The 21,557-nt window shown below is 39.2% G+C and overlaps 1 pseudogene; it reads left to right on the top strand.

The window, feature by feature from the left end:
• Positions 1-3,773: 3,773 nt before the first annotated feature.
• On the top strand, positions 3,774-18,208 carry LOC143598908 (wall-associated receptor kinase-like 2; annotated as a pseudogene).
• Positions 18,209-21,557: the final 3,349 nt, after the last annotated feature.

Below are 21,557 nucleotides of genomic sequence, written 5' to 3'. Positions count from 1 at the left end.
TAGGGCTCCTGCGAGACTACGATAATGAGACCCGTCCTGAAGTAGTGGTCCGTCTTCAGCCCCAAGTTTTGCACCCGTGTCGACAGGAGTAGCACAGGGTTTACATGTGGAAATGGAGGCCCTTTCAAGAATGTCCATGCATATTGCGACTGGGATAAAAACAAGCCATTTCGGTCGCGGGTCACGGTAACGCCAAGGAAGCGATGCAAGGGCCCTAAATCTTTCATCGCGAATTCCCGGGAGAGCGACCGAATAATGTTGTTAAGAAGGGTGGTTGAGGAAGCTGTTAGGACAATGTCATCAACATATAGGAGTAGATATGCCATATCTTTTCCTTGCTGATAAATAAATAACGAGTTATCGCAAGAAATCCCTTTAAAACCTTTGCTAATAATGAACTGAGAAAACCGATCGAACCAAGCCCGCGGAGCCTGTCTAAGACCGTATAGAGATCGACGTAGTTTGCACACAAACTTTGGTGCATTCGGGTCCACAAAGCCAGCCGGTTGGTGCATGTAAACAGTCTCAGTGAGATTACCGTGTAAAAAAGCATTCTTTACGTCCAATTGATTAATCGGCCAAGACCGAGACAACCCAAGTGAAAGAACGGTACGTATCGTGGCCGGTTTAACAACCGGACTAAACGTTTCATCACAATCGATGCCTAAAGTTTGATATTTACCGTTAACAACCAAACGAGCTTTATCCCGTTCCAAAGATCCATCAGAATTAAACTTTAACCACATGCAACAAATTACGGGATGGTTAGCCGAGTAAGGCACCAAGTCCCATGTACCACTATCTTTTAACGCTTTAAACTCGTCTATCATGGCCAATTTCCAGTTTGGATCGGATAACGCTTTTTGGTAAGTAGTGGGTATGGGGGAAATCGGGTTATTAAAATGTGTGGTGTGAAGATTATATTTTGGATTTGGTTTTGTGATCCCGGATTTTGCTCTAGTTTGCATGGTGTGGTAGCTTGTGGGAGGTGAAATGGGTTCGGCTTGGTGTGGAGAGGTGGAAGCAGTTGGTTGTTGAAAATCGGTGTTGGCCGAGGCATGTGGCGGAGATGTAGGAGGGTTATCGGTTTGGGTTTGATGTGAGGGTAATGATTGGGTCTATGAGGTAGGAGTGGTGTGATTGGTGGAAGGAGTTGTGGGTTGGTCAAGTGGGGTGACAGGAGAGTAGCTAGGAAAAGCAATTGGATGGACAAAAGGTTCTTCATCTAGGAAATTATAATGATTATCGGCAATTGGTTCTTTGAAAGGAAACAAAAACTCATCAAAGACGACGTGCTGAGATATGTGAACCCGTTCGGTAAGAGGATCGAGACATCGGTATCCGCGAAAATCTGAAGGATAGCCGAGAAATATGCATCGGGTGGATCGAGGAAAGAGTTTATGCTGTACGGTTGCGGAGAGGTTAGGATAACATGCACAACCAAAAACTCGTAGATGATCATAAGTGGGGTGATGATTGTATAAGGCATAGGTGGGGGTAAGGTAATTAAGTCTTTTAGTTGGGAGAATATTATGAAGATAAACGGCGGTGTGAAGGGCTTCGACCCAAAACGAGGATGGTAGGTGTGTATGCATAAGAAGTGGTCTAATGGTGTCATTAAGGCGTCGAATCATACGCTTGGCGCGACCATTTTGCGGGGAAGTTTGAGGACACGAGAAACGAAAAACGAGTCCGTGTGCGAAAGCGAAATTATGAAAATCCCGGTTGTCAAATTCGCCACCCAAATCACATTGAAATGTTTTAATGCTACGTTGAAATTGGGTTTGAACAAGCTTATAAAATTTTGTAAAGTTTGTAAATGCTTCAGATTTAAATTTAAGAGGATAAATCCAAACATAGTTTGTAAAATTATCAATAATTACCATGTAATATTTGTAGCCTGAATTGCTAAGAACCGGGGAGGTCCATAAATCACAATGAACAATATCAAATGGGGCAACCGTTATAGAGCTAGATTCAATAAAAGGTAAACGTTTACTGTTTGAAACTTGACATGAATGACAAACATTGGAATTATCCTTATTACAAGAAATAAAAGATCGACTAGAAAGTAAATATAAGATAAGGTGTCCCGGGTGTCCAAGACGGTTGTGCCAATTGTTGGTAGTGGTGGTGAATAAGCAATTTGCGGAAGCCATAGTAGGTTCGCTGAATGGGTAGAGGTCCCCCGTGCTGTCATGGCGCGAAAGAATCTTTCCAGTTGTAAGGTCCTTCAAAGAAAAACCATACGGGTCAAATTTAATAGAAACAGGATTTTCACAACTAAATTTACGAACAGCAATTAGATCTTTAATAACATGAGGTGCGAGAAGTATATTATTTAAGTGAATGATTTTATTTGGGAGGTGGTAGGTGGAATTACCCGATCCGGAAATTGGTAGAGATTGGCCATTACCTACGAGTATATTACCATTAAAAGGAACAGCAGATGGGAAATGGATTTTACCTGCATTAGATGTGAGATGGGACGTTGCACCGGAGTCCATGTGCCAAGGTGTGTCATATTTATTTGCATGGCCTGAAGCGCAGCTCCGAGCTCAGTAGGACAAAGAGGGATCGGCCCGGTTGTAGACCCATACCAGTGAAGTGCCATATTAGCTTGTTGCGGTTGGGCTTGAAAGCCCGATGGCATATTTGGAATAGCCGGCGGTTTATTATTCCATGGGGAACCCTAATTTGGTTGGGCTGGGTGTGGGCACGGTGGAGGCCTATTCCACCCATGTTGAGTTGGTCCTTTCCAATTAGTCCACCCTGAAGGACCTGCCCCCCATTCCTGTTGCCCATATCCATTATTCCAACCATGGCTATACTGTTGTTGTTGATGGCGTCCATAGGACCCACGGCCAGAAGAGCCACAGCCACCGCCCCTACCACGACCCCTGCCTCGTCCCCGGTGTTGATTGGTTTGATTTTGTGGGTAGGATTGATGTTGGGTCGGAGTTTGAATGGGTGGTGCCGAAGCTGTCGGAGTGTCTTGGGCTGGAGCTGCTAGGGCGGTTTGAGATGGGTAGGCTTGGGCTTGCGCCAGCAACCTTAATTGTTCCAATCCGATTTGATTACGAGCATGCTCCCATGTGGCCTGACCTTGATTGACGATGGCGGCGGAGACGTTATATTCTCGTGGTAGGCCCTGTATCATTTGAAGGACAAGTCTTGACTCGTCCACAGGTCTTTCAACATCTTCCAACTGGTTAGCCAAATCTTTTAACTGCTGGAAATAATCTTCCAATGACGAGCACGCGGCGAGGGTGAGATTGGTGAAATTGTGTTCAAGGAGTTGTGCACGGGCTGCCATATTGTTGAGAAATACATCCCGAATTTTATCCCACGCCTTTTGGGCGGTTGAATCGGCTTCAAGAACCCGGGACAAGATTTTCATAGAGATTGTCCCGTAAATCCATTGTAGAACAACGGCATCGATCTCGGCCCAAGACTCGTAAGACTCGTCAGTTTTGGCCGGAGGCGGTGTCTCATCGATGTGATGTGAGACTTTGTAACCTTTGGCATGGAGTTTAAATAGCTTGGTCCAGGCTGAATAAGTAACTTCTTCGCCATCCAAGATACGGATTTTTTGTTGTATGTTTGTAACAGAATAAACAAGATGAAGAGTTTTGGGATCGGGTTTGGTTGATGTATTGCCGGTGTCGCCTGCCATGACGAATCAATGGCCATGAGCACAAAGGAAAAAAAAGGAAAAGGCAGAAAAGAAGAATAAAAAAAATGGTGGCTAGGGTTAGATAAGGCTCGATACCATGAAAGAGATCATCATTCTGTAATGTTTGACTTGCTCTATGTCAATTACATATAATAACATAATATAGGAAATAACTAAAACAAACTAGCCACTATCCAAGGAAACTATATCACCTTAAAAATATAAAGATATACCAAATAATTATACAATAATACATTCTAATAGTTATAAGCTGGGTATGTATGATTAAATAGATACATGGGTAGGGTATGTTTACTTGGTTTGTCAAACCTGAGACCATAAATTTAGAAAAAGTAGAACAAGTTTGTTTCGAACTTATTTTTCATTGTATTAAGGTTTATTTAAACTAAATTTAGAAAGAGTCAAAAAAAATTTGCTTAAGTTGGTGGTGTATTCGACTTTTGGTTTGTGATGTTCATTTGATAATCCAAGAGTAATAGGATAATAAGTTAACTTTAATCATTGAACAAATATTAAATAATATAATTGCAAAGTATCAGTTCTACATCTACTACCTGCAGCAACCCATTTTTGACCATCGTAATTTCAATCTAGTATGGAATTTTCCATGCACGGCGTAGACTCGTCGTCATTGGTTTGTTTCTCAGTAGCCTCCTTCATTAATCATATACCCGTATACATACATAAACACCATTAACATTTTCTGCTATAATCGTTGTTACATTTCTGGTATATATAATTAATCAATATTGTACTTAATTTACAAATATGAGGTTATTTGAAGCGTACCTTCAAGTACTCATTTTCCTTTATTTACAGCAACATCATTTGAAATTCCAAATGATACTTGCGGAAACAAGGTGACGATTCCATACCCTTTTGGAATCGGTGTTGGTTGTTCTGTCAACCAATGGTACACCGTTGAGTGCAACTCCTCCACGCCACATCTATCTGCACTCAAGGGCCTGGAAATCTTGAGTGTAGACTTGGAAGATCAAATAGTCATTGTTAACACACCGACGGTCTCTTATTGCCAAAACCCGGTTTGGAACAGCAGTCGCATGATGAGCATTGTGTTGGGTTTCAATGGTGATCAGTCAAAATTTTATTTATTAAACCCGGTTCAATAAATGTGACAAATAATAATTAATCGTATTAATTAATAAATGCGCAGTGGAATAAAACGAATAATCCGCACCGAAACTGACCCAAAAGGATCCGATTACAAAGCTATACGAGCACAGTAAAATATATACAATATATTAATAACTACCGATGAGATAAATATATACCTCGGTTAATGAATAACCGTTTGAGACACCGAGGTTCAACGAACGAGTGCTAGTCGACGAACCGAACAGCGGGTGGCGGGTTTGCGGCAGCACCGGACTGTAACAGTAGCGGCGGAAGCGAGCAGGTGTGGCGGTAGGAACGGACCTGGTCGGTGAAACAATCGGCGCGGCAAACAGCGGCAGTGGCCGGCGTCTCGTAGGAACGGCGGCCCGTTAGTGTTCTTTTGCTTGTTGCCGTGTGAAACAAGAATAAGAAAAAGCCACTTATGATTGATTTTCGTGACCTGCCTTCTTTTCTTATATATCTTCAAACCCTTTTTAAGTATTAGGTTATTATTATCTAATTATGATTATAAATCATAATTATATATAATACTTGTAAAACTATAAACGGGCCTTGAAGTCCAACTCGTTCCAACTCTTGTTTAAAGCCCGAACCAGTTTATTTAATTAGTAAATAAACTGTATTATTTATAACTATTATAAATAATAATTCAGCGTAATTAGATTCGTCATTTACCGGTTAAACAATTTAAACGGATTTTAGTTCGTTACCCAAGGTGTAACTCTCACGGGTCGTAACTCGGTAGGTCGCGTTAAATTAACCAAACCGATTCACTATTTCCAACAGTCTCCCAATTGGACGGCTTTCGGTTAAGTTCCTTAACGCAGACAACCAGCGGTGCTCTAGCTACACATGGCTACCCCCAACAAGTTATGACACTTTAAAGTCATTAACCAAAACATCTTGGAATACACTATTGCAAGACAATGAGCTTATGGTAATCGTTGTCATCTATCCTTTCCGTATAAGACATCAATTGAACAATGAGACATGGATCATATTCAATCGCATATGACGTTCAATCATTATTGTTCTCGATCTAGAATCAAAGTGGTCCAGTCAAACACATAGTAAGTTTGGGTGAGGCCTCACACTTTACCAGTTTGAATCAACGAGGGCGCCAAGATGTCTAACTGTTACATATCATGTAAGAGTACAGAATCCCATCTTGATTACATACAACTCCCACTGAACTTCAGATCATTCCCAACCAATGGCTTTATAGCTGGTAGTTACGCGACAGTGGTTGACACTGATCAAAGAGTAACCTTTAGTAAACGAAAGTTCTAATATATATCTCAGGTCTAAGGATACTAAATGAGTATACCAGTATCAAAACATCTTATGACTAAGATCCATGAAGATGATTTGATGCGAGTTACATCCAACATCATTCATAATGAGGTCTGTGAGTTTGGAAGTCAACCCCTTGAGTCCAAAGTCAGAATAGTCTTAATTCAGAGTCGTTCCCACGAGTCTAACCGACTACGAATAATTTAGAATACAATATTCATGGATTAAACGTATTAAAATCGAACACAGTTATATTATTCAACATTTGCATTTAACCATTAAATCAAAAGAGAATTCAAAAATATAACTGTTCAAATGTTCATATATCCAAATACTAAATCAAAACAAACTACTAGCTAATCTAAGACAGATAGCATCTCTATGATGATCATGCTTGTCCTGAGTCATCGGTTTAGTGAATGAGTCAGCTAGGTTTTGATCTGTGTCTACTTTGCTTATTATGATGTCTCGCTGTTCCAGTATATCCCGTATATAGTGGAACTTACTTAGAATGTGCTTGGCCCTGTGATGAGATCTGAGCTCTTTGGCTTGAGCAATGGCTCCTGTGTTATCACAAATTACGTCGATCGGTTTCCGAAAACTTGGAACCAGATCGAGGTGGGCTATGAACTTCTTCATCCAAGCAGATTGTGAGCGAGAATCATCTCGGTCAGTCTGGAAGCTAGCATCAGTGTAACACCTTATAGTGAGCTCATCTTCCACTCCTCGAAACACTAAGAACATGTCCTTGGTCCTTTTCAGGTACCTTATAATGTTCTTCATAGCAATTCAGTTGGCAATGCCAGGATTCAGCTGAAAACGACTAGTCATGCTCATCACATACGATACGTCAGGTCTAGTACATAACATTGCATACATGATAGAACCAATCGTTGAAGCATATGGAATTGCTTGCATGTGCTTAGTTTCAATGTCCGTTACCGGATATTGCGATTTGTTCAACACGGTTCCTTTAGCCATGGGGACGGCTCCTTTCTTGGAGTTATCCATTGAGAAGCGTGTCATTACCTTGTCTATGTATGTACTTTGACTTAGCCCTAGAAGCCGCTTAGACCTATCTCGGTAGATCTTGATTCCAAGAATATAAGCAGCTTCACCAAGATCTGTCATTGTGAAACAAGATCCCAACCAGTGCTTAACTTCCTTAAGCATAGGAATGTTGTTTCCAAATGATCAGTATATCCTCCACATACAGGATGAGAAATGATATAGTGGTCCCACTAGCCTTTCTGTAAACACAAGACTCGTCTTCATTCTGACAAATCCAAACTCTTTAATTTTCAAATCAAAACAAAGATTCCATTTACGAGATGCTTGTTTGAGTCCATAAATGGACTTATTCAGTTTGCACACCTTGATCAATTTGATCATAGCAATGGACGAGAAGGTTTCACCAAAGTCAACACCTTGAGTTTGAGTAAAGCTTTTCGTTACTAGCAGTGCTTTACAAGTGTATACATTTCCATGCATGTTGGTTTTCGTTTTGAAAATCCACTTGCTCCCTACTGCCCGACATTCGGGGGGGTAGCTCAACCAAGTTCCAGACTTGATTGTCACGCATAGATTGCATCTCGGCATTCATGGCATCTTGCCATTTCTCAGATTCTGGATCTAAGATAGCAGATTTGTAATTAGTAGGTTCGTCGCTTGATTCAGCTACTAAGAGGACTTCGGGACCATCTAGATGCCATAGGTATTCAGAATTTGGTACGCGAGTCCTATTACTTCTATGAACGCTTGTGTTTATGTCTGATGTATCAGCAACAACTTGTTGATCAAACGTTCCAACTTCCTCAGCGGTTGTTTGTGGTTCTTGAATTTCTTCAAGATCGACAATATTATTTCCAGTTCCTCGATCGAGAATTTCCTTATTGAGAAAGTGGCCCTTCCTTTTGATAGAAATCAAATTTGTATCAGGATAGAAGAAATAATATTCGCTTTGGTTAGAGTATTCGACGAAAACAACTTTTACGCCGCGAGGATCGAGCTTGTCATTAGAATCGCTGGTGACATATGCATCACATCCCCATACTCTAAGGAAAGACAAATTGGGTTTACGCCTATGCCATATCTCATATGGGGTTTTGCTAACCTTTTAGTTAGAGCCAGATTGACAATGCGGGTGGCGGTCATAAAGCCAAAGCTCCAAAAGGATTGAGGCAAGTTAGTTCTACACATCATCGATCGGACCATGTTTAGCAAGGTTCGATTTCTCCTCTCGCTTACGCCATTGTGTTGGGGTTGTGCCAGGTGGAGTGAGCTGTGAAACAATTCCACGCTCTTTTAGATGATTTATGAATTCTGAGCTAAGATACTCTCCACCTCGATCTGATCGAAGCACTTTAATAGTTTTTCCGAGTTGGTTTTCCACTTCGTTTTGTAACTCTTTGAACTTTTCAAAAGTTTCATGCTTGTGTTTCATAAGATACACATAAGCATATCGACTGTAATCGTTGATAAAAGAAACGAAGTATCTTTCATGATTTCTAGACATGGTTCTAAAAGGACCGCATACATCAGTATGCATGATTCCTAGCAGATCCTTTGCTCATTCATTCTTATGAGTGAAGGAGTCTTTGGCGAGTTTGCCAGCTAAGCAAGATTCGCCGTCATCAAAAGAGTCTGGTCCTGTGGATTCAAGAATCCCTTCGGATTTGAGTCTCTTAGCTCGTGCCTTGCTTATGTGGCCAAGTCTGTAATGCCATAGAAAAGTATCATTGATGCCAGATCTAATACATTTAGAAAGATTATATACATTATTGTTTATTTAAACATCAATCTCATAAATACCATTTCGAGGTTTAGCCTCAAAATAAAATATATATCATTCAAGTAGACAGAAATAGCAATCCCATTAAAAGTGTACTTAAAGACTTGTTCAAATAGTAAAGAAACTGAAATAATGTTTCTAGTCAAACCAAGTGCAAACAAACAGTTATTTAAAGTAACTTCAAGGCCAGATGGACAAGGAAAACGATATGTGCCAGTTGCAAGAATTGGGACTCTCTTCCCATCACTAACGATGAGTTTCATGCTGCCTTGTTTCAGCTTCTTCCAGCTTTCAGGCTCCTGCAAGACAACGATGTGGTAACCACATCCGGTATCAAATACCCATGTGTTGCTAGAGATAGTGAAAAGTTCAATAACGTAAACAGAAATACCTTTAGAGGAGTTTTCACCATTGGTCCTCTGCCTTTTCAGCTCAGCAACATAGTCAGGACAGTTTCGCTTCCAGTGTCCCATTTTGTTGCACCTGCAGCACTGGCGCTCCTCTGGAGGCGGCGGTGGTACCTTTGCAACACCCTTGTTAGTGTTAGTGGCAGATCTGGCAGCAACAGTAACCTTCTTCTTGCCTTTACCGTTATGACCCTGGTTCTTGGGTTTAGGCTTCTTGACACCAGCAGATCGAACCATAAGAACTTGATTAGTCTTAGTAGGAATATTCATCTCAGCCGTTTTGAGCATTCCATGAAGCTCCGGCACTGTCTTCAGCCAGCCATTCATGTTGAAATTCATTACGAACTGGTCGTAAGAGCTAGGAAGAGAGTTCAGGATGAAATCCGCTGTCATTTCATCTGACAGGGGATAATCAAGTTTCCTTAACTGTTCGATGTACCCTTTCATTTTGACGACATGCGCACTAACAGATGATCCTCGTTCCATTCTGCAGCTTATAAGCTGCTTCATGGTGTCATAGCGTTCTTGACGGGCTTGTTTCTAGAACATGCCCTTGAGTTGCTCCAACATTTCATAGGCACCAAAATCTTCCAAGCCTTTAGCAAGCTCGTAAGACATGGTGGCTAGCATAATACAGGCGACTTCAACAGAGTCGTCTATATGCTTGTCAAGAACCTCTTTGGCAGCAGCAGTATTGTTTTCAGGCTCGGTTGGAACAGGTCCATCGAGAACATAGTGCTTCTTTGCCATCTTGAGAACAAGTCCCAAATTGCGGTGTCATTCAAGAAAATTGGTGCCATTCAGCTTTTCTTTCTCAAGAATAGCCTTGAGAGTGAATGAGGAGTTATTATCAATTGACATCTGTTAAATAAGCAAAAAGTAATTTAATTAGTATTTTCGATGTTTTAATCCTATTATCAATGACCCAATAACATTAATAAAATAGGAACTTGAGAATCTGGCTTCCAGTTACTAATGGCAGCTGTAGCACACAACATTAGTAAGTGGTTAGGCAGACAGACAACGATTGCCAATTGTGAATAAAGCACAACTCTCGGTTATGAGGCCTATTAAGACAACATTTGTCTAAGTGGATACGTTTAGCCTCATCTATGCCCACCTTAGTCTCTAGACAGCTGTAGCACGTAACAAGAGAGTAAAGTAATAGTCGCCCTAGTATAGTCACTTGTGAAAGGGCCGGATGTGTCAACGAAACCCTTTCACCTTGAAGGGATAGGCTAGAAATCAAGTGCGGTGCTGTAGCTCCAAACACTTAAAGTTTCGCAGTATGCCTCAAGTGTGGCTTATAGTAGGATGACTAGACTATTGATTTTAAAATTGGGATTAATTTTAAATATTACCAAATAGAGTAAAATTCTAGTTTTACTGTATTAATCGGGATAACTTGATGAACCCTTTCATCTCTCAGGACACTCAGTTTTATATAACGTATTAAAACTAAGTTTGTCGTGATATAAATAACCAACTATAAGTTAATAGTTACCTATTAAGTTATTGGTTTTGGAAAATCAAATTTAGTTTAATTTTGCAAAACATGATTGGTTATAATTTGTTTTAAATCAAACTTTGTTTTAAAGACAAAATTTGACAAGTTGTAAAACCCTTTTAGAACTTGTTTTATTATGATTGTTTTTAATATTTTAAAACTCCTTTTAAAATATATATATTGGTGTGAGGTTGGTTATTATATACAATTATAAAAATAAGCAACCACAAAAACAATAAATAAATATGTAAATCTATATGGCCTATAATTGTTCGATCTTGCTAGAGTCTATTAGCAAGACCGAACGGGTCACGGGGTCATAACACACAAACAACCACAGGGATAGACTTGAGTGCATCCAATCGTCGTCTTGAGCAACTCCCACTAACTTCGTGATTTTCATTTAGTTTCATGGTCTTTGTCTTCGGGTCTTCGTTTATTACAATATTTATAAATGAAATACAATATTACAAAAATAAATATAATAAAGGAAAAACCCTAACTATTACAAATTTGAACCATCCATATGGCCAAAACCAAAACATCACAAACAACCACAAACACGGTCGGGCCAGACTTACATATTACATAACAAACAACCAAAATTCGGACAAGCTTTTGGTCAAATAAAACAAAATAAAATTTTGACCAAAATATAAAGTTGCCCTAAAATTAATTGGACCAGAAACTTTAAAACTAGTTAAAGTTTGTGCTCTAATTCCGGTTAAAAGATCGGTACCGACTCGTACGTTGTAACCAAGGCTCTGATACCACTGTTGGGTTTCAGTGGTGATCAGTCAAAATTTTATTTATTAAACCCGGTTCAATAAATGTGACAAATAATAATTAATCGTATTAATTAATAAATGCGCAGCGGAATAAAACGAATAATCAGCACCGAAACTGACCCGACAGGATCCGATTACAAAGCTATACGAGCACAGTAAAATATATACAATATATTAATAACTACCGATGAGATAAATATATACCTCGGTTAATGAATAACCGGTTGAGACACCGAGGTTCAACGAACGAGTGCTAGTCGACGAACCGAACAGCGGGTGGCGGGTTTGCGGCAGCACCGGACTGTAACAGTAGCAGCGGAAGCGAGCAGGTGTGGCGGTAGGAGCGGACCTGGTCGGTGAAACAATCGGCGCGGCAAGCAGCGGCAGTGGCCGGCATCTCGTAGGAACGGCGGCCCGTTAGTGTTCTTTTGCTTGCTGCCGTGTGAAACAAGAATAAGAAAAAGCCACTTATGATTGATTTTCGTGACCTGCCTTCTTTTCTTATATATCTTCAAACCCTTTTTAAGTATTAGGTTATTATTATCTAATTATGATTATAAATCATAATTATATATAATACTTGTAAAACTATAAACGGGCCTTGAAGTCCAACTCGTTCCAACTCTTGTTTAAAGCCCGAACCAGTTTATTTAATTAGTAAATAAACTGTATTATTTATAACTATTATAAATAATAATTCCGCGTAATTAGATTCGTAATTAGCCGGTTAAACAATTTAAACGGATTTTAGTTCGTTGCCCAAGGTGTAACTCTCACGGGTCATAACTCGGTCGGTCGCATTAAATTAACCGAACCGATCCACTATTTCCAACACGTTGATCTTGGTGGGAGCCCCTTCTTATTTTCCAGCTCAAAGAATAAATTTGTATTTGAGGGGTGTGGTGATGTTATGACGGATGTCAATGGAAGTGTGCTCACCCGGTGTTCGACTGCTTGTCTGAATGAGACTGTTCGGGAAAGTAACAACGGCTATTTTGGCTCCAATCGTTGCCAACACAAAATTCCTCATTTTCTTAAGTCAGTACAGCATAAATCAAACGGGTTTGGGTGGAAATGAAGGTTGTGGGTATGGGTTAGTGGTGGATGAGGATTCGTATGTTGAAGGAAGGTTTTCTGTTGCTTCTGTTCCCATATCCCTCATGTGGACTCTTACATCTAGCGACACACAAAACTGTTGTCTAGGAGCTTACTTCAGAAAATTTAAACTGGATATGGGTAATGGTACCATATTGGAGTCACGGAATTGTTCCATGGATACCAGCTACATAGGAAACCCTTATTTATCATATGGATGTGAAGGTACGTATTTGTGTTAATTATTTGTTTTTTTTTTTCAATTTGTGACAGAAAACCTTTAGGGGGTGTTTGGTACAGAGAATGGAAAATGAGAGAAAATAGAAATGGAAATGGAATTGTAGAGAAAGAGAATTGGTATGGAGAATGAGAATCATTTCTCTTATTTGGTACACGAGAAAATAAACAGAGAACTTTACCATACCCAACCCCACCTCCACCCAACCTGACACCACTCACCACCGCAGCCCCACCACCACCACCCCACCACCACAGCCCCACACCACCAGCCCTTTCTTCAACCACAGCCCACCACCACCGGCTGCCGCCACCAAATCCCCTTCTTCAACCACTGTACACAAGAAATTAAAAAGATTCAAATTTTTGGAACATAAGATATAGAAAAAGGAGGCTCAGATCTGTCATCACTGCCTCTTTGGAGATTTTGTGGTGGTGGTTGTGGTGGCGATGATGATGATGATAATCAGAAGCCACCTGCGACCACCGCCGATTTCCACCACCACTGTCACCCACCTGCGACCACAATCACCCGACCATTTGAAAACCCTAACCTACCACGAACCACCACTTGAAACCCTAATCTCCGTTCACCCGTACCATCTGCAACCTACAACCGGTTACCATCTCTGTGTTCACCACTGCGAACGGCGGAGACGGGGTGGCGGTTGCAGACTTGGAGACGGGGTGGCGGTTGCAGACTTGGAGACGAGGTGGCGGCCGGAGACGGGGTGGTGGCCGGAGACGAGGTGGTGGCCGGAGACGAGGTGGTGACATGCTATGAGGAGGCTGCTGAGAAATGGATTTCTCTTTGTTTTAAAGAGAAATGGAATTCTCTAGTTTTAGAGAAATAGAAAGAGAAATAGAAATGAAAAGTGGAAAACAAACGAATCAAATATTTCTAATTCCATTTCTCCCCAATCAAATCCCTCTACCAAACACCCCCTTATTTTTACAACCATCTTTTCCACCTTAAATCCATCAAGCCAACCTTGCACTTGCAAAGACTTAAACCCACAGCCACACTTTTGGAGGCAAAAATAAGAAACATTAGTCTTGATCTTATGATCATGTGACTTTTGTTTTGTTAGTAAGGGAAGAATGTACAAGATGCGTAAGCCTTAATACCTACTGTGACTATGATGTAACATATGATGACGGTGGCCGCCCAACATTTACCAACTTCACTTGTGGACCTATTTTCCCTTTTGGAAGCAAATCATCCATGGGTGTTATTCTAGGTAATTAATCTATGCCTATTTGATCTCTTCACACATCACGCACACACATATGTTCTTGGCAAGCGACCTAGCTTTTCAAATTCTTGTTTGTTTCCAACTACTGGCCGGAAAAGGTAATATTTGTAAATAATGACTATAGTCATGATTTTCTCTTAATAATAACTTAATTTAAAAAAGTAGACAAAATAGCAAAAGACGCCATTTTTATTTGAACGTTTTTCAGTAGACGTCCTTTAACAAAAGTAATGGTAGAAAACATACATTATGTTTCAAATTCCTATCATGTTACGTCCTTTGGCACTAACCCCGTAATTTTTCTCGTTAAATCCAGTCATGTGCAAAGCACATAAGGGTAGTTTTGTAATTTCTTATATATATATTTAATAATTAAAACTAAAATAAAAAAAAAACATCCTTTAAAAAAAATGAATAACCTCTCTCACTCTCTCATTCATCTACCATCAATCACCACTCACCCTGTCTTACTTCTTATCTCTCTATAATATCCACCACCACCTCCCGTCGCCACCACCCGCAACACCATCAGAGCCGCCGTAGCACACCACCACCTACAACCATCACCGGCTCCGCCTCCAACTGCAACCACCGTCGGCTCCGATGTGGTATGGTTATGCTTCGATGATGGGGAAGAAGAGGGGAATGAGTTGGTGATGGATGTGTCGGTTTCAGCCTTTTTAGGTGGTGGTGTTGGAGGTTGTCAGATTCTATGGCAAAAGGAGAGGACAACAGTTACATCGATGAAGATGACTATGGTGGCCGACCATGGTGGCGGCATGCAGTTGGTGCAATGTGTTGTTGGTGGCGGTCGGATGTAGTGGGAGAGTTGGTACACCGGAGGAGTTGAGAATGAGAATGGGGGATGAAGATTAGGGATAAAAAGAGTTTTATATTTATTTATTCAGAGACCAAATTTTTAAGCTAATTACATAAATAACCCCTCTTGAGGTAAAATGACTAAGTTGCCCTCACATGAGGTGCACTTGACCGGATTTAACGAGAAAAATTAACAGGGTTAGTGCCAAAAGACGTAACATGATAGGGATTTGAAACATAATGTATGTTTTCTACTATTACTTTTGCTAAAGGACGTCTACTGAAAAAACGATCAAACATAAAAAACGTCTTTTGCTATTTTGTCTAAAAAGTGTATATGGAAGTGATAGGGGTTGCGGACCAATGGCAAAAGTATTTTCTCAAGAAGTTAGTGTTAAATAAAAATATGATGTGGTATGTTCTTTTATTATCCGGTGAAAAGTTAAAATACAAAGAAAGATAAAAAGAAGAAGTGTGAGAAGGGTTCGTGAGAAAAAAACCCTAAAAAATTCAAAAAAAATAATAAAAAAATCATAACTCAAAGTCTAATAAAAAAACTAAAATATTTCTCCCATCTTTCTCATTCAAAAAAGATTATATAAATAAATATAAAAACATACAAAAATACACAATGTCAAGGAAAAAAGACACAATCACGAAAATAGACAAAAATATACAATGATAAATAAAAAAATTCACAACAGATCGCAGAATATGACACAATACCGAACATAATATAACACAATGTTGAGTAATATAACACCACATCAAGGAAAAAGACACAATGTTTAGAAAAAAAAACACAATAAAAAACAAAAATAAACAAAAAATACAATGATAAACAAAAATCACAATGATCTTTTAGCTTTAACATTGTGTCTTTTTTTAATGAGGAAGACGATGGAAACATTTTAGTTTTTTTTTATTTTATTTTATTTTTTTTTATTTATATTGTGAGTTATGATTTTTTCAATTAATTTTTTTATTATTTTTAGGAGCTTTATATGGTCACAAATCATTTTTATTTTTCTTATTTTTGTCCCCCTTTTGTAGAATAACTTTACTCTTATTATTCATAGGGAAAATTACTCAAATAACCATTTTTAACCAACACTTTCCAAGAATAGCCACGGTTTTCAAAAAATTTCTAAAATGACCATATTATCCAACGGAAACAAGAACTGATCCGACGAATTAGTACAGCCTATCATATGTTGACACATATTCAAATTTTCCCGCAGATCCGACATTTTTAAGCTATCCGACGGATTCGTGTTCTAAGCGACATAATAATAAACAGTCAAATCTTACAGTTCAGTTCATGCTTCTATCAGATCAGACTATTTAATTTGTCTGTCGAACCCGAGATTTTCAATTCGGAGGTTTTTGATATTGAGTTTTAAAGTGAAATCGAATACTATGGGTGTGTTCTCCTCAAAAAATTAAGCGATTTAGACAATGGAATTGCTTGATTTTGTGGTATAAGAAATATAGAGATGGAGGTTGGTTATGACGGTTTAGGGTTTGAGAGGTAGAAGATGAAGAATATTGTCAAATCCATTAAAAATTCCGTCGGATCCGACGGGTTTTTAAAGAATTCCATCGGATCCATTAGTATGTTGACATGTGACGAGATTTTAAAGGTCCACGAATTCTTTCGGACAGAGTTAAAATTCCATTGGATCCAATGGAAAAAATGGCTATTTTGGGTATTTTTTTCAAAACCATGACTTAAATTGAAAAGTGTTGGTTAAAAATGGCTATTCGAGGAATGTTCCTTTATTCGTACCCTTAGAATCTTCTTTACGAAAATTTGTTTAAGCTAACGGTATCAAAATATTGAATAAACTTTAACTGTGAGGGTTCAAGTTTCATAATTAAAAAAAAGTGCAATTAAAATTAGATTTGGAGTTTATGAGTTGTCATTTTAAAAATATATAATTTATGATATCAACACTTTCGTATAATTTAAGCATAGATAGTAGACTCCTTTATAATTTGGTAACTTCTCGTTTTGTGTTCGCTTGGTTTAGGTGTTAGCATAAGTGTGGGAGTCCTTTTCCTTGTGGCAACCAGTTATGCATTGTATAAATGGATCAAGAAAACAAAAGAAAGGAGACAACGAAAAAGGTTTTTTAAAAGTAATGATGGTATCCTTTTAAAACAACAAGAAGCTGACCCGTCATTAGTTGAAAAGACCATACACTTCACATCACGTGAGTTAGAGAAGGCTACTGACAACTTAACTTCAATGAGAACAGAATTTTGGGTCAAGGAGGCCAAGGTACGATGTATAAAGGGATGTTAGTGGATGGTAGGATTGTAGCAATAAAAAAATCAAAAGTGGTTGATGAAAGCCAATTAGAACAGTTCATCAACGAGGTGGTCATTCTTTCCCAAGTCAATCATAGGAATGTAGTCAAACTGTTGGGATGTTGCTTAGAGACAGATATCCCTTTACTTGTTTCAGAATTTATTCCAAATGGTACCTTGTATGATTATATTCATAACGAAGATGCCGAGTTCCCAATTTCCTTGAACATGAGATTACAAATTGCTACGGAGGTTGCAGGAGCACTTGCATTCAGCGTCTTCCATTCCTATATACCATAGAGACATCAAAACCACTAATATACTTTTGGATGACAAATACAGAGCCAAAGTTTTGGACTTCGGAACTTCAAGGTTTGTCTCAATAGAGCAAACTCATTTGACCACTTTGGTTAAAGGCACATTTGGCTACCTTGATCCTGAGTATTTCCAGTCTAGTCAATTCATGGAAAAGAGTGATGTTTATAGTTTTAAGGTTGTTTTGGTTGAATTGTTAACTAGAGAAAAACCAATTTCCCTAACTAGATTTGGTGAACATAGAAGTTTGGCAACATACTTTATGTTGGCTATGAAAGAAGATCGATTTTTGTCTATTTTTGATGCAGTGGTAATTAAAGAGGGTACTAGGGATGAGCTTATGTCATTAGCTAATCTTGCAATGCGATGCTTGAATTTGAATGGTAAGTATAGGCCAACGATGAAAGAAGTAGCTATAGAGTTGGAAACCATACGAACCACTCACGTTCCCTCTACAGTTCAAACCAATATCGGGACAGCCATGTACGGGGAGGAAGTCTTGACGCTAACCTATGGCGAATCATCACTGAGTTTCAATGATAGCTTAAGCTAACGATACAAAAACATCAGTCTTTGCTCATTGTTTAATAAATTGTTGTCATACAAACACATAATTGCAGCGTGTGTAATAGAGCCTTCCATATTATAAATGGTTGAATATCAGAAATAGCATTTTTGTAAACCATTCGAATATTTGATGACCGAATGGTTTTATGTCCAGTAAGTCGTCCCCCAGTCAGTGATCAAACCTTTTGAGTTATTTCAGTTAGAAAAAGTGTCAATGTACAATTAGTTGATATTCTTTTTCTATATTTCTAGGCGAACGAAACTGGTCGAATTTTCCGTGTTTTGCTTTCTCACGCCTCTAATATTTGATTTTTTTCACGAAAGTTGAAAAGTACTTGTTACACTTACTTTGACTATATGGGATTTTAATACACTTACTTTGAAAAGTATTTGTTTTCTTAAAACCGTATAAGGACCAGAATTTTGTGGTTTAAAATATTAAGTAAAAGAAAAAAGATCCTGCCATTGATGTTGGGCAGTGTGAGAATGTTGGGTTAGACTATCCCCATTCACATTCGCTGAAAAACCCAAACCAATCTTTATTATATAATTTCCCTTATCTTTCACCTAGACGTGCACAAAAAAACCGGTTCCGGAACCTAACTGGAGGAACCGAACCGGAACCGGTTCCAGTTCCAACCCGGTTGGTACAATACCCGGTTTGGGTATTTTTGTACCCGAAAATCGTACCCGGTTCTCCTATTTGTATGTCAGTACCAGTTCCAACCCGGTTCCTACCCCGGTTCTTAATTGGAACCGGTTCGGTTCGTACCCGGAAAAACCGGTTCCGACGGGTTTTTTTTGAAGGGTCAAACAAAAGTCAAACTAGCCGTTGGAACCGGTTCCAACGGTAATATAGCCGTTGGAACCGGTTTTTTAGACACCAATTAGCCGTTGGAACCGGTTCCAACGGTAATATAGCCGTTGGAACCGGTTTTTGAGACAATAGATCCGTTGGAACCGGTTCCAACGGTAATATAGCCGTTGGAACCGGTTTTTGATGCCCAAACCTATATATAACTTGTTTCCATCACTTGTTTCACCACCAAACTCAAAAACAAACTAAAATACTACTCCTTTAGCAAACCCGTTCCTTTACCCGACCATCCAACTAAATATTATTATGGCACCCATCAAAAAAACTAACAAGAAGGCTAAGAATAGTGTTTTTGTTGCCCCCGTTCCTGTTACGGAGGACCCAAGGGTTGTTACGGTAGTCAACCATAACCGCAACCAAGACATATGGAAGAATTGAGATTTGATTGTGGATGACGAAGGTTATCAAAAGGCTCGTTGCAAACTATGTGGTTCAATATTAAAGCACGATTCCAACTCTACTTTGAGAAAGCACATCGAGAAGCCATATTGCAAGGCGTTGAAAGGGATTGGCGCGACCGATCAAATTGACTTGGGTAAAGATGGTACACTATTTCGTTACAACACGACTCAAGTTCAAGATAGAATGGCAAAGTTCGTTATTCAACGAGGTTTGCCGTTTAACCACTTTGATGACCCGGAGTTGACGTCGTTGATTCGCGAAACTCTACAACCGAGATACACACATGTAAGTCGTACTACCTTAAGACGTCATTGTATCAGGTTATGGGAGTGTGCTAAAAAAGAGTTAATCGAGTCTTTTCATTCTTTAGAAGCCATGGTTAGTTTAACTACCGATGTTTGGTCGGCACCACACGGGTTGCCCGAATCATACATATGTGTCACCGCTCATTGGGTTGATCCGGTGACATGGCAATTGATGAAACGCACCATCGCTTTTGAAAACTTCCCGTTCTCACATACCGCCGAAAAATTGTTTGAATTACTTGATGAAGTTATAACGACTTACAACTTGAGAAATAAAATATTTTCGATTTCGTTTGACAACGCTTCAAACAATACTAAGGCGGCTGAAAAATTTATCATTAAATATTCACCACCTTGTTTCGGGGATTTTTTTCATGTCCGATGTGTTGCACATATCATCAACTTGGTTGTTCAAATAGGTCTTGACAATGAAAACATTTGTGATGATTTAAAATACTTTAGACTTATGTTACAAGATGTCTTCAAAAGCGGTAAAAGAAGACATCTTGAATATAAGAACTATTGCAAGTCGGTTGAAAGAAAGTATTTGGGGCCGAATTGGGACGTTCCAACCCGCTGGAACTCAACTTGTCATATGTTAAAGTGTGCTTTTGCCCAACGCCAAACTTTACAAGCTTTTCATAACAATCTTGTTGAAGAACGCGAGGCCGATATGTTTCCGGAAAGTGTTTGGGTCCAAGTCGGTTATTTGTTGGAGTATCTTGACGTGTTCAAAAAGTCAACAACAAAATTATCGGGAGTCTATTACCCTACTAGTTGTTGGGTTTTGCAAGAATTGTACTATATGTCTTGTGTTTTTAAAAGCTTTGCAGAGAAGAACAAACTCTTCGAAAATATTGTTGCGGTGATGAAAGAAAAGTTCATAAAATATTTTGAAATCATACCGCCGGTCTTTACTTGTGCCGCCGCATTAAACCCCTATTCGAATGTTAATGGGGTTGAAACAACGATTGAGGAAATATTCGACAATTTAGGTATGCACGAGATTGACCCGAAGTTGTCGACGGAAGCGTAGGACAAGTTCAACAAAAACCTTCAAGACCTTTATGACCATTATTTTCAAATGTATGGTCCAAGCACGAGATCGTCTTTTGTGAAAAAAACAACAACTAGTAGGCCGTGCAATGACCCACTTATAAACTTGATGAATGGGATTCGTGAATCGGCATCTAAGAGGCAAACAGGAAACACACCAAGTAGCGAACTTGGTCGATATAGTGGAGCAAACTATGTTGAGGGCGCAACGGTCGACGAAATTCGCAATATTGATTTGTTGGCTTGGTGGAAAGGTAAACAAAACGAATTTCCCATTCTATCCGCCATGGCTCGTGATTTGCTTGCCGTACAAGCCTCAACGGTTGCTTCCGAATCGGTTTTTTCTCTTAGTGGGAGGGTGTTATCTATGCGAAGAACAAAACTAACTCCCGAGTCTCTAGAGGTTTGCATTTGCCTAAAGGACCATTTGGATGCGGTGGATCGTGTACAACACAAGGCGAACTTTGAAGACGAAATACCAATAGAGCGTCATATTCATGATGAGGAGGCGGAGGACGGGGTTTCTTCCGAAAACGAAGACGAGGGTGAAGACGAGAATGAAGACGAAGAAGAGTTGTAATTATTTGTTTTGGTAAAATTATTTGTAATTTGTTCAACTAATATTTAGTTTTGATTTGTTTTATTATAATTACTTTTGTTACTCATGATTAATTTTTGTTACTTTTTTAATAACG

Source organism: Bidens hawaiensis, unplaced genomic scaffold (genome assembly GCF_021521415.1).
Source record: "Bidens hawaiensis isolate Kalapana, Puna unplaced genomic scaffold, B.hawaiensis_p1.1 tig00051248_1, whole genome shotgun sequence".
In the NCBI taxonomy this organism is placed as follows: Eukaryota; Viridiplantae; Streptophyta; class Magnoliopsida; order Asterales; family Asteraceae; genus Bidens; species Bidens hawaiensis.
The sequence above is the reverse complement of the archived record's forward strand: the minus strand, read 5'-3'. Positions and strand labels throughout refer to the sequence as shown.